The sequence below is a fragment of the Denticeps clupeoides genome, chromosome 4, assembly GCF_900700375.1.
Source record: "Denticeps clupeoides chromosome 4, fDenClu1.1, whole genome shotgun sequence".
NCBI lineage: Eukaryota > Metazoa > Chordata > Actinopteri > Clupeiformes > Denticipitidae > Denticeps > Denticeps clupeoides.
In genome coordinates, this window is record NC_041710.1 from 21,837,854 (window position 1) to 21,849,632 (window position 11,779).

Consider the following 11,779-nt stretch of genomic DNA (forward strand, 5'->3'; position numbering starts at 1 on the left):
TGTAGTCTCCACTTTTCATGACTGTCTTCACTGTTTCATGGTATATCCAACACTTATGCTATTAAAAACCACTCCAACAAATCAATAATTAACTGACTAATCAACATCAAAAATAACGTTTCCATTCTGGAACTGTGGAATGTGATAGGACAGGTTGAGATGTGTGATCAAAATCTACTCCCACGAGGACAAGAAAAAGAATTTGACAACATAAAGTGAGAGAGAGCGAGCGAGAGAGCAAGTGTAAAAAGAGATAAAAACTCTCTACCCAAAGCACTGTATTAAAGCCACCCCAATCTGATGTTACCTGGCAGAAAGATTCATGGCACAAAAAAAAAAATGGTTAAAAGAAAGGTTAAAAGAATGTAGATTAAAACCAGTAGATTACTATTGCAGTTATATGTAAATATTGTATGTAAAACCAATGTTACAGAAAACCCAAAATAAAAGAAAGGAGAAAGAGATAGATGAAGAGAGAGTGAAGCCAGGAACCAAGCTTTATAGAGGTCGCCTGGTCCAAAAGAAAAACAGGGAGAGGGGAAGGCCCAGAAACTGGATGGAAAACCCCCCAGTTCCCGATGGAAAGGAAAAAGAAGTGCCCTGAGACCACAAGAGAAAATTCTTTTATACATTTGACTCCCAGGAAGTTGCCACAGACCAATCAGAATTTGTTGTTTCCGCCCTGTCACGCCCTTGGCACCTCCTGTTTGGGGGTGTCGCTGCAGCCCGACAAAGACAAATAGGCGGATCCCAAATGAAACTCTGCAGAACGTCATGGACCTGCGACTTCCCATTTTACACAAGCGAAAAAAGAAAAAGAAAATATATATATTTTAATCTTCTTAATCTTATTTAAAAATAATTCCGACAATACAACCTGGGGAATCTGCATCCAGCACGGTGTGTGATGTCCAGTGAAGTGTATAAGTGTTCTCCCAAACTAGCTTCCAATCGATGGGGCTGGAGGAGAGGAAAGGACGGAGGGACGGCAGGGAAGAAGCGAGGGAGGGGGGGGTTGTCAGAGAACGAGATTAGTAGAGAAAGCCCGCCCCAGGACATCAAATGGATGTGTAATTGTGCCGTCGCTGCTGCCTGAGGGAGGCCAGTGTGTAGATGGCAGCTGACCTCTTCCATTAAAAATGAATTCAGTCCCTGCATCCCTCCATCTCACTCTGCCTCTTTCCACCTCCTCCCACTTCCCATGACTGGAGACACGTCCGTGAGACAGGATAATAAATATAATGTTGACAACAGGAGTAGTGGAGGAATGCTCGTTTCAGAGAGCGATGGCTGTCTCACCCTCTCCCCTCTGAGCTGGGATCCGGTGCTGGGGTACCAGCCTGCAGCGCCCGAGGACATTTGACCGCGCTGGCAAGGGCGGAAATTAAATACTTTGCAATGCTGACCTTATCTCAGCAAGCGGCTGTTGGATTTTGTGTGCGTATGTGGGTGTTTTCAGTAATACAGAATCTGTGTGTGTAACAGTGTTATCCTGGCATTGTGTGTTTTTGCTTCTTGTGTTTTTGTTTGTAAAAAAGTGTGTTTCCTAACTCTGCTGGGTGACTTTGCACCCACAGTTGGAGGTTGGTGACCATCATGGCATTGTACAGAATTCTTTGTGACCTCAGATTTCAATGACTTCAACACACAATACTCCAAACAGCAACAACAATAATAATAATTATAATAATAACAATATAAAACAGCAATCATTGTATATGGTTACATATGGATCAATATAAATATTGTGTCATTGGTGGTACAAATCTTTCTGTTGGCATCACAGCAGAAGCAATGTTGGAAGATAAATGTTGGATAGAAGAGAAATTGTTGCCCAATCAAAACAACAAAAACAGTGGAACAGTCTAGCAAGTGTAGGTGCAATATGAGACAACGGCAACCTTTAGTTCAAGAAAAAAAAAGAAGAAGGCAAATATACATGACACTTTTTATTTTAGACTTTTTATTTTGACTACAATGTGTCAAGCTCAAGGACAATTATAAGTAATTTATGCGTGACTTGGAATTTTGTATTATAAACCACCACACAGCATACAAAATAAATGATTACATATTCACCAACTGACATAGTGCAAAAAAATTTATGCTTCTTGACGGAAGTCCAATTTTACTTATATTATGCAGACTTGGTTGGTTTTGAGAGCGTGACTGTGTACCTCAATGAGATACCTTGAAAGGTCCCACCCATGTGTTCAAATAGGATTGTCTGCTCTGCGAATGCCAGACGCATCCTTGAAATTTCCTTGAACTGTGAATGTGGGACTTGTGGGATCTGAAGGATCTTTGAAATTGTCAGAATCCTCTGACTTTGAGAAAGAAACGCCCTTTACAAAACAGATCGACACCATAGATACTCAGGAACTGTGCCCTCTAGTGGAATCCTTTAGTATGACACACTAGACAAAAAAAGGACATTAGCTATATTAAGATATGTCATTAATAAAGGATTTCACATCATTGGCAGAGCTGAACCATTCATGCACTTTCAACACTTCCAGACACTTTCCTTGTGATTTGACGTATGGCTTGCCTTGGTGGGGTCAACAGGTCAAGCACAATTCCAAAAAAGTTCTTATAGTCCAAAAAAATCAACTTTTTGTGGACTTTGGGTTAAGACAGTTAGGTGTACAAAGATAAATTTGAGTCTTAGATATTGTCAGGACCAACGTTTTGACAATGGTTTTCGTCGTTCTGACTTATGGATCACCATTTTGAAAATAAAAAATAATGTCAATGGGGGCTAAAAATATTTATTTATTTATTATTTATTATCATATTATGCTTTTTAGCACCTAATGCAGGTCATACTGGACTGCGCACACTGGCAAGCTAAATACCAAAAATGAGTACTCTATTGTTTGAGGTCTGCGTTATTTTTATAAGCCATCCATGTAGGCATGGCCAAGCTATTCGACTTAAGCCTCAGTACTTATTTGACCTTATTTGACCCACCGTTTCCATCACTACCTGAATTCCGTATTAAAAAAAATATAAAGTTAATTCCTCTGTTGTATTATAACTTACCCTCAAAAAGGCTTTTGACTGAGCAGATGTGAACTACGAAAATGTGATCTGAAAATCGGTGTGACACATTAGCCAGTAACTGAACTTCACTTTGAGACTTGTTCATTCATGCTGTTCTTTTCTTTTTCAACAGTTAAACATTGAGTCTGGCTAGCATTTCGCTTTTTTGATTCAGCAGTTCTCAAAGCCATGATTGTTCAAGTTCCTCCCACAGTCGCTGCAATTGCAACAAAATGGCATCTGATCCATGCGGGTTAACACACGTGGGTGTGTTAGTATTTCAGATGGCAAGTCGGTGGAACGGCTGCTCATTTTGGAGTGTTAGGAAGCGGAGCTCTCAGTATCTACAATATGCACACAGATTGTGTAAATCTCTCGGCTGTGTTGCATATGGATGAATCCAGGGTGGCGGTCGGATGTGGCACTGGCATTGCTCATGCAAAATTGAACATGCACGGGAGGGACAAATAGGCCATGTTCCTCATAAAATATGTACTTGCACATTCTTGCCACACTTGCATTGTTTTAGGCGCAGGGTGTGCCACGCAAACACTGATACTTCCTGGCCACCGTTTCCTGCCGGCCCAAGCTTTGTTTGCATTATTTTTTTTTTTGCATGTGTATGTGGCTAATGTAATTATGCACATAAATTTCTGATTTATAAAGAGTGACATTCTAGGGTTGGGGAGGAGGACTGTCAGTGCTCTGGTTTATGTGCTGGTTCTTTATGTCTTATTGAAATTGGATGCAGATTTTGAAAGGTCCATCACTAGAGGCATCATTAGCCGGTCTGTCCTTCCACCATGTCCTCCAGTCAGTTGAAACTAAATGCAGAAACAGCAGCCTCTAAGTAACGGGGGGGAAAGGGGGTTGGCTGTATAATATTATTCTGCCACAACCGTGGATTTATGCATGTTTTAGGACAAAAGAATTAGCAAAGATTTAAATTCTTGTTGTCAGCTGCCACTGACAGTTCGCAGCAGTGTGATGCTTGTTTGGAGTCCGGCTTTAAAATCAGTGCTCTGGCAGCCAAATGCCAACTTTTAAAAACCTAATTGCTCTAATTGTTACATGAATGTTTTTTTTTAATAGAATGCTTTTCTTTCATGGTGGTGGTGGTGTTAGGTGTTAAGAAACAAACAAGAGCTTATTAGGGGGCATAAATGGTCTGTGACTGTGATAGTCAAACTCAGGAAAGGACAACATCAGGTTGGCAGGACTTTAAAACAGGACTTTACACAGAGCAGAGAGAGCCACAAAATAGAAAGTGCATTTCTAATTGAGAACAGTCACACCATGTTTGTAATACATTATAATGCAGTCAGACATGAATGTTTAAATGACTACAGATACTGCAATACACTGGTACTCAAACCACATCGAAAAATATTCTTTATTCTCCCCTTGTCCTGAGTGGGGGGTTGTGGTGCACGTGCAGACGTGGCTGGAGAGGAGGGAGCGTTCTGTGGACTGCGGCTGGAAGAGCGAGGCCGCTGCACTTACAGTATGCAAACTGTTGCAATTCCTACACCGTTCACCTGATTTGGATGTAAATACCCTCAAATAAAAGCTGATAGTCTGCAGTTAAAGCACATCTTGTTCGTTTCATTTGATATCCATTGTGGTGGTGTATAGAGCCAAAAATGTTAACATTGTGTCGATGTCCCAATATTTATGGACCTGACTGTAGCGTTGGCAGTGAGGAGACATTCTGGCCGGTGCGGTACAGCAGCGGGAGACAGCGAGGGCTGTGTTGCAGCATGCAGGTTCCGCGTCGTCGTAAACAGGTCAGTACCAGAGCATGGAGGCAGTCGATGGGGCGGGCAGACGAGGAATCCGGGGACAGGCGAGATCAAAAGGGGCAATCCATAAAAAAATACAGTAACATAGGCCTATTTAACCACATAGAGTATATAGGTCAAAAGAGCCAGTTTTATTATTTACATTTATAATATTTAGTATTGATTCTCATCCACAGCTACAACTGTACTTGACTGAAACACTCATCCAATAACAATAATTACTCTATTAGATGGAGGATAAATGTTTTCTTACTGCAGTTTGAGGCTGCGTTGTATTTTTTGTAATAATGCACATAATGCTGAATAGAGTAAACTTTTTAAAGCAATTGGGGAAATCAGGGAAGGTTATATTATCTTCTATTTTTTTTGCGTGTGTATTTCTATGTGCACATGCATGCTTGTTTCAGTGGACGAAAAAATTACAAATGAGCACTCCAGCAGAATTCAGACCTATTTTAAAAACATGTTTGCAGCCAGTACTATGGTCATTTCAGCCCTCTGGGGGTCATATTTCTGTATTTATTGCTATATGGAGGCAGGGAGACTCTGTTCCCCTGGATCCAACTCACTGGAGTGAGACTAAGTCCTCACCTTGAAGCTCTTTCCAAAATTTGAGAAATGGATAATCGGTTATGAGGACTACTGGCATGCTTACTACCACATCGGATACCTCTCTGGTGTCATGGATTTTCACACAGTCTGATTAGCAGGTTCGTTCATTGAGCTATGCTTTACATACGTTTCCCAATGCTTTACATTGGAATAAAATGTATAACCCGCTAATCAGGGGAGCTCACCAGGCGGCGGAATTCATATTAACCTACAGTCAGCATCCAGACAGGCTGCAGACGTCTGCACAAAGAATGAAAAACAAAATGTTCTTCAGCAATGCAAATAACAGGACTGAATCTGATCAACAACCTGCATTTGCCCCAAGGCTATGATGGCCTCAAAAGGAATTTGTTTTACAAGCCTTGTGCATAATCTGGGCTCGTCATGTAATCTTTTTTTCAGATTTAGATACAAACATCTATTTTTTTGGTATCAAAACCTTGTATTTTTTTGATTGGTGCAGCCAAAAGTATTAATTTGCACTATACTTTAAATCAGGACACTGTTGAAAATTTAACTTCATGTAAAATTAGACTTTGTCTGTGTTGGATCCTAGGCCATGGTTACATAAATCATAAAATTCAGATGTGGCCCATCATCCTCACAACTCAGTATAGACACTTGCAGACACATTTGATTCGCTGTTACCTGCACTGTTAAACTCCGTAAGTCAATGCTGGCATCTTTTCTAGCTCTAATGAGAGCAGTAGCACTTCACAAAGCACAGATTGTAAATTGTGTGACAGATACTAGGCACAGATTTATTTTTTTTTGCAACATTCAGTGCAGCTTAATACAATAAACAGATAATGAGCGACTGATGATGAAGTCAGCGGAAGCGTCTTATCTTTCAGCCAGTGCACTAAACAGATTTGCAGGGTTATGGCAATAATCAGAGCACAAACAGAAAAATACAGAGAAATACCACAGAGGCACACAGACTTGGTGAAACTTACATTGCAGAGATGTAAGAGAAGCACAGCTAGATGTACAGGCCGATATTCCGAGGATCACGGAGACATAGGGAGATGCACAGAGATGTCTAACAGAGACGTGCAGAGACACTCAGGGTGACAGTGAGATATTCATGTACCCAAATATACACAAACACCCAGACTCACCGGGAATCACAGAGGTGCCGAGACACCGGTGATGCACAGAACAGCAGTGAGTTTCAGTGACACCATTCAAGAAGAGGGAGAGTCAGCAAGGTGTTTAATAAAAAAACAACCAAAAAAAAGTGACCTGCATCATTTCTCTGCCACTCCCCATCTCAGCCTCCCTCCCACATTGTCATAGTTTTACATGTGCATTTTACCGAGCTGTAGTCTTGAGGATGAATTCATTCCACAATGTAAAATCAATTACTAAAATGTAATATATATTTTATATAAAACACACAAACAATTATCCACCCACAATATGAAAATAGTACACACATATAGCATCACACAACCCACAAATAAATACATAAACAGAGACACACACAGACACATAAACACCCAAACATATGCTAAAACACCCCCACACCTCCCCCAAAGCATTCACTTGTCCAAACACACACACACACATACATGCATCCACCCACACATACAGTATGCAATCCTAAAAAAAATACACACCATTTCACTCTGCAGAGCTCTGAGCAACTAGTCCATGCTGGTCCTCCCTCCATCTCTTCGTCTCTCAGTACATCAGTGGTGCCAGCTCTCTGGCATTTGATTAAACAGCTTTACATGGTTCAAGTTCGCTCTCTGGAGCATTCCGCTCGCTCATGTGCGCCTGTGTGTGTGTGTTTGTTTGTGGGTTTGTGAGTTTTGTGTTTGTGTCTGTTCACCACCCACTCTTCTGTTAGTTGTAGGATGGGATTTGAGGGTACACCTTGCTCTGCAGGCTTTTGGCCAGCCAGAGGGATGAGAAAAGCCAAAATGTCAAACTGGCAAAAAGCCTTTCAGCTCAACAGTTTTCTCTTGACAAAAACACACAACAATCGAAAAGCACAGTTATCCACTTCTAACCTATGAAGACGACTTTTGCCAAGTTGGAGTGTCTCATTTTAAGTAAAGTTTTGCTAAACTCTTCTGTGCTTCTGCATGTACGCATTCGGGCGCCCCTTGGTCTGGCGTTAGCACTGCTGATTAATTTAATTTGAAAGGAAACAGCGAATGGGAGCCAGATATTTAGAAACATGTCAGCGATTCTGTCAGCATCCTCTTCATTTCACTTCGCCCACGTGCTAATTTAAGATTCTTTTTTTTTTTTTTTTTTTTTTGCTTGGCAGTGACCAGCTCTGCTGTACGTTTGGGGTTGATCACCAATGCCAACAAATATCATAAATAGGCTCCGAGCAATGGTCAATTTCGCGAAACAAATAAATAACACCAAAAATTTTCAGTCAGTCACGCATCCCAGTTTCTACTGCACTCTACCTTGAGCGGCCCACTTGCTGGCTGAGTGGGATGATGGGATTTTATCTTGTTGCCTTTCTCTGATTAATTGTTTGACTTTGACATCATATGTCATATTTATGCAGTTCGCGGGACGCTCTGTTTTTATTAGGTAGAGGTAAAAAAAAAGCTGGCATAATGAACTCATAAATAACGAGGGGAGCACTGAGCGTGGCACAGGAGCTGTTTGTTAGGGCAGTCTGGCTTCGACCTGGGCCGAATAAAATGCCGGTACTTGATCATGTCCCCTGCATTAAAATATTGAGCGAACAGATCCTTTTTACTAATAACCCGGCCAGATTGATATAAACTTCTTGGAACCTGCTAATGAGTTGTCGGATGTGTGTTAGTGTGTGTGGTCGCAGTTTTGTTTGTGTCCCTGTAAAACTTTTGAATGCCTGGCCTCATCACACCATCAAATAGTTATAGTCAAATAAATGTCTAGAATGTGGTTAACCTTACTGTAAGTAAATGTGATTTATTCCAGATGATTCCCTGCGCCATTCCGCTTACCCCGAGGAAACAGACGGCGCAGAGCGACAATGTGGAATAAAAGCTTTACCCCCACAATCCCCACCTCCAAACTTCTGAGAGGCGATGGAGCTGGAGATGGTAAACAAGCACGAAAATAGAATTTCCCTGTGGAGGGAATTTACAGCAGTGGCTGATAAATAGCTGGTAATTGGCGGTTGGGTGAGAGGGGGAGCGAACCAGGTGACTGCTGGTAGTTGGAGGGTCGCCTTCGGCTTCTTATGAAGTCCGCACTGAGATTATGACTCCTCATCCTAATTTAGCCTGTGCTGGGGTGAAGACACACAGGCAGACTCCACTCGCAAGTTTCCCTGTTTTGGCAAAACACACACACACACACACACACACACACACACCCACACATCCTACTTCCACCATGTCTACAAACCAAGAGCAGCATTTCCCTCCGTCAACTGTAACCACTGCCCTCACTCCTCAAGATGACTTGACTCTTACTGTATTCTAATCATTATGCAGCTTTATATGATTATAGCACTTGTATCATGTCATCTTCTTCTGGTCTACAGGCAAAAAAAAAGCCCATGATTACTTTACTGATATTAAAGGAAATTATTGCAGTAATCATAACAATTATATTAAGCACAAGATGCCATGTACTTTAACCATGATAAAATATCGTACGGCTCATTGACTTCTATTTAGATAAATGATTAACATGTCTATTAATCCTTTTGAACGCATGCCACCACTAAGGTTTGCTAATGTAGCAATTTGTACAACTGTCAAAAATAATTAATGCACTGCTTAATTAATGCACACACATTCATAGTTAATAGTTAACATATTATGGAAGTTTCATCATTGCTCATATTTTATTTTTTGTTCTATTCTGCAATTTACAGATTTTCTTGCTCCAAATAACTTTTTATTTTGTATATAAATCTTTCACCACATGGCAGGCGAATAAGTGCAGCAGATGCGATGCTGGGTGGTGTTGGTTTATATTTCCTTCTTTATCTCCTCTGTGTATTGCCATCTTAATTTATTTACAGAGTACCAGATTTCCTTACGCTTTCCAGGGGCTTCCAAATTTGCTCTGCATTTCCAGTCCAACGTAGCTTCACTGATTTTTAAAATTGCATTCGCTTTTTTTGTGGGCTTTCTTAAATGGCTTTCTTTAAATACCTGTACAGCAATGTTTGATCTCAGGCTGCTTTACCTTATTGTTTTAATTGGTGGGCTCTGTAGCTTCATTTATTGAAAATGGTCATCTGTGTACCTCGCATGGAACAAGCCTGTCTTTGAAGCATTCAGGAGCAGAAGCTGGGAGTCCTAATTGACAGAAATGAGTAGGACACTTTCCCAGCCTGCCGTCCATCTGTTTTGGTGTCTGTATGGTGAATATGAATAAAGTGGTGAAATGCTCTGTAGAGGTTTAGGTTGCCTTTGATGTCAACAGGAACATGGCAAAGAAAACTAAAAGTAAACTGAAAGAATCAGAGAATGTAATCAGTGAAACTTGTCAGATCCGCACATAAAGCTACATTTTAGTTTTCTTTGATCAAAATATATATTCATATCTTGAAAAATTAATTTTCATGTGCTTGATCATGATATTAATTCTAAGGTATGTTTTTTCTGGATTTTTAAGTAAGCCAGCTGGTTGTCTTGCTTATAACAACATGATCCACCCTGCTTAACCAACAAAGACCAGAAAAAGCTGGCATATGGCCATCTAAATAGGACATGGACATTAAAACCAGTTACCAACATCATGTGTCTTACCTTTTTAAAATTTATTTATTTATTTATTTATGGGGAACCGAAGAAGACCAGTAGGACAAAGCAGGAAAAAACAAGGAAGTGAAAAAGGAAGTCCAATTGGAAAAAAGATTGACACAAAGACTAGACTACTGCTATTTGATTAGTAACTTCTGTCATTGTTGTAAAACAGATTAGCCATCTGATGACATGCTTTTGAGATTTAGTAGATTTGTGATCCTCATCTGAACGGCTGCTGACAATTTACAGGTGATTTACTGAAGATTTACTGACTGGTGGGTTTGTGATAGTGGTTGCACTACAGACATTTTTGTCCGGACATGGTCTGGTTGACAGAATGTTCACCTCGAATTCAATTTGTTTGATTGGTGTGAAAGTGGTCTTTCAAAACAAGGGAGTACATCAAGCGGGATTTGAACCGGCAGCCTTCTGATTACTGGTGCACTTCCTTACCTGCTAGGCCACCACTGCCCCTGGAGTGGAGGCCACTTGTGGAAAATACGGTTGATTGGAGCTGATTTGGAAAGGTTCACACCTGTCCATTTACGGTCCCACAGTTGACAGTTCATGTCAGAGCACAAATTAAGCATGAAGTCAAAGGAAGAGGGCATGAGAGGGGTTTGCAGAGTTTGCTAAGTTGCAGAGTCACAATGCTGGTGGCTTTTCGGATGCAGCATGTGTGATAAATGTCCATTATGGAAGGAAGAGAGACCATTGCCCTTTGCCATTTATTTTATGAATTTCAAAACCAACACACATTTGTCAATGAGAGGATCTGATTAGATTATTATTAGATTAAGTTCAAACATATCTTACCTAATAAGGGAATGTGTGCAAGACACTCCTGGGAACGTAAGGCTCTTATTTCATTTGGTTTTGACTGTTGAACCTGAGTTTGTTGTTAAATTATTTCTTTTTTATTACAAATTTCATCTAATATTTTACAATGGGAATTTTCATTGAAATATGATCAATATGTTGCTGAAGAATATTTTCCATAAGGCATATCAGCTGCATATGTCTGTTGTGCAATTACACACTCAAAACTAAACCTACATAACTGCAGACTGCTTAATTTGAAAGGAGCACAAAATTCATGTAGACTCACAATGTAGTGTAATCAGCACAAGAGCCCACTCTATCGTTCCAGGTAATGGTGGTAAACAAGACTGAAGCCAGGGGAAGGGGGATAATTGGAATTGATAATGTGAAAGTGACCCAAAATGCTGAGTTAAATATAGGTTTACCAGTTGTTTAGCTGTTCCTGTTGTTTCGCACACATGCCACTGGTTCAGCCAACCAGCGGCAACCTCTCTCTGACTCTCTCTCAGCCAAATTGCCATAACATTGGAGGCAAGTCACATTTGCATGTAACCTGTGATGGAATGCCAAGCGCGGACTGGATAATACCTGCTGTCTTCCTGCCAGATAGTTGCCGCTGATCTCTTTCTGTTACCCGCTGGCTCCTGTGCACCATCCCTGGCTCAGGCTTTCATGACCGACATGCTTTTTCACCGGAGACCTCAGCCAGCCTTTCCGCTGCGTCTGTAAAAGGCTTAGCAGAGTGTGTTTGTCCTCTGAACATTTGCACAGTTTAAG

At 40.8% G+C, this 11,779-nt stretch overlaps 1 long non-coding RNA gene across 1 annotated transcript; it reads right to left on the reverse strand.

Moving 5' to 3' along the window:
- Nucleotides 1-3,591: 3,591 nt before the first annotated feature.
- Nucleotides 3,592-7,019, reverse strand: LOC114789297 (uncharacterized). Its single transcript, XR_003749639.1, has 3 exons — nucleotides 6,581-7,019; nucleotides 5,645-5,699; nucleotides 3,592-4,793 (listed from the first exon to the last, which is right to left on the reverse strand). It is a non-coding gene; the product is annotated as an uncharacterized LOC114789297 (long non-coding RNA).
- Between the last annotated feature and the right edge of the window lie 4,760 nt (nucleotides 7,020-11,779).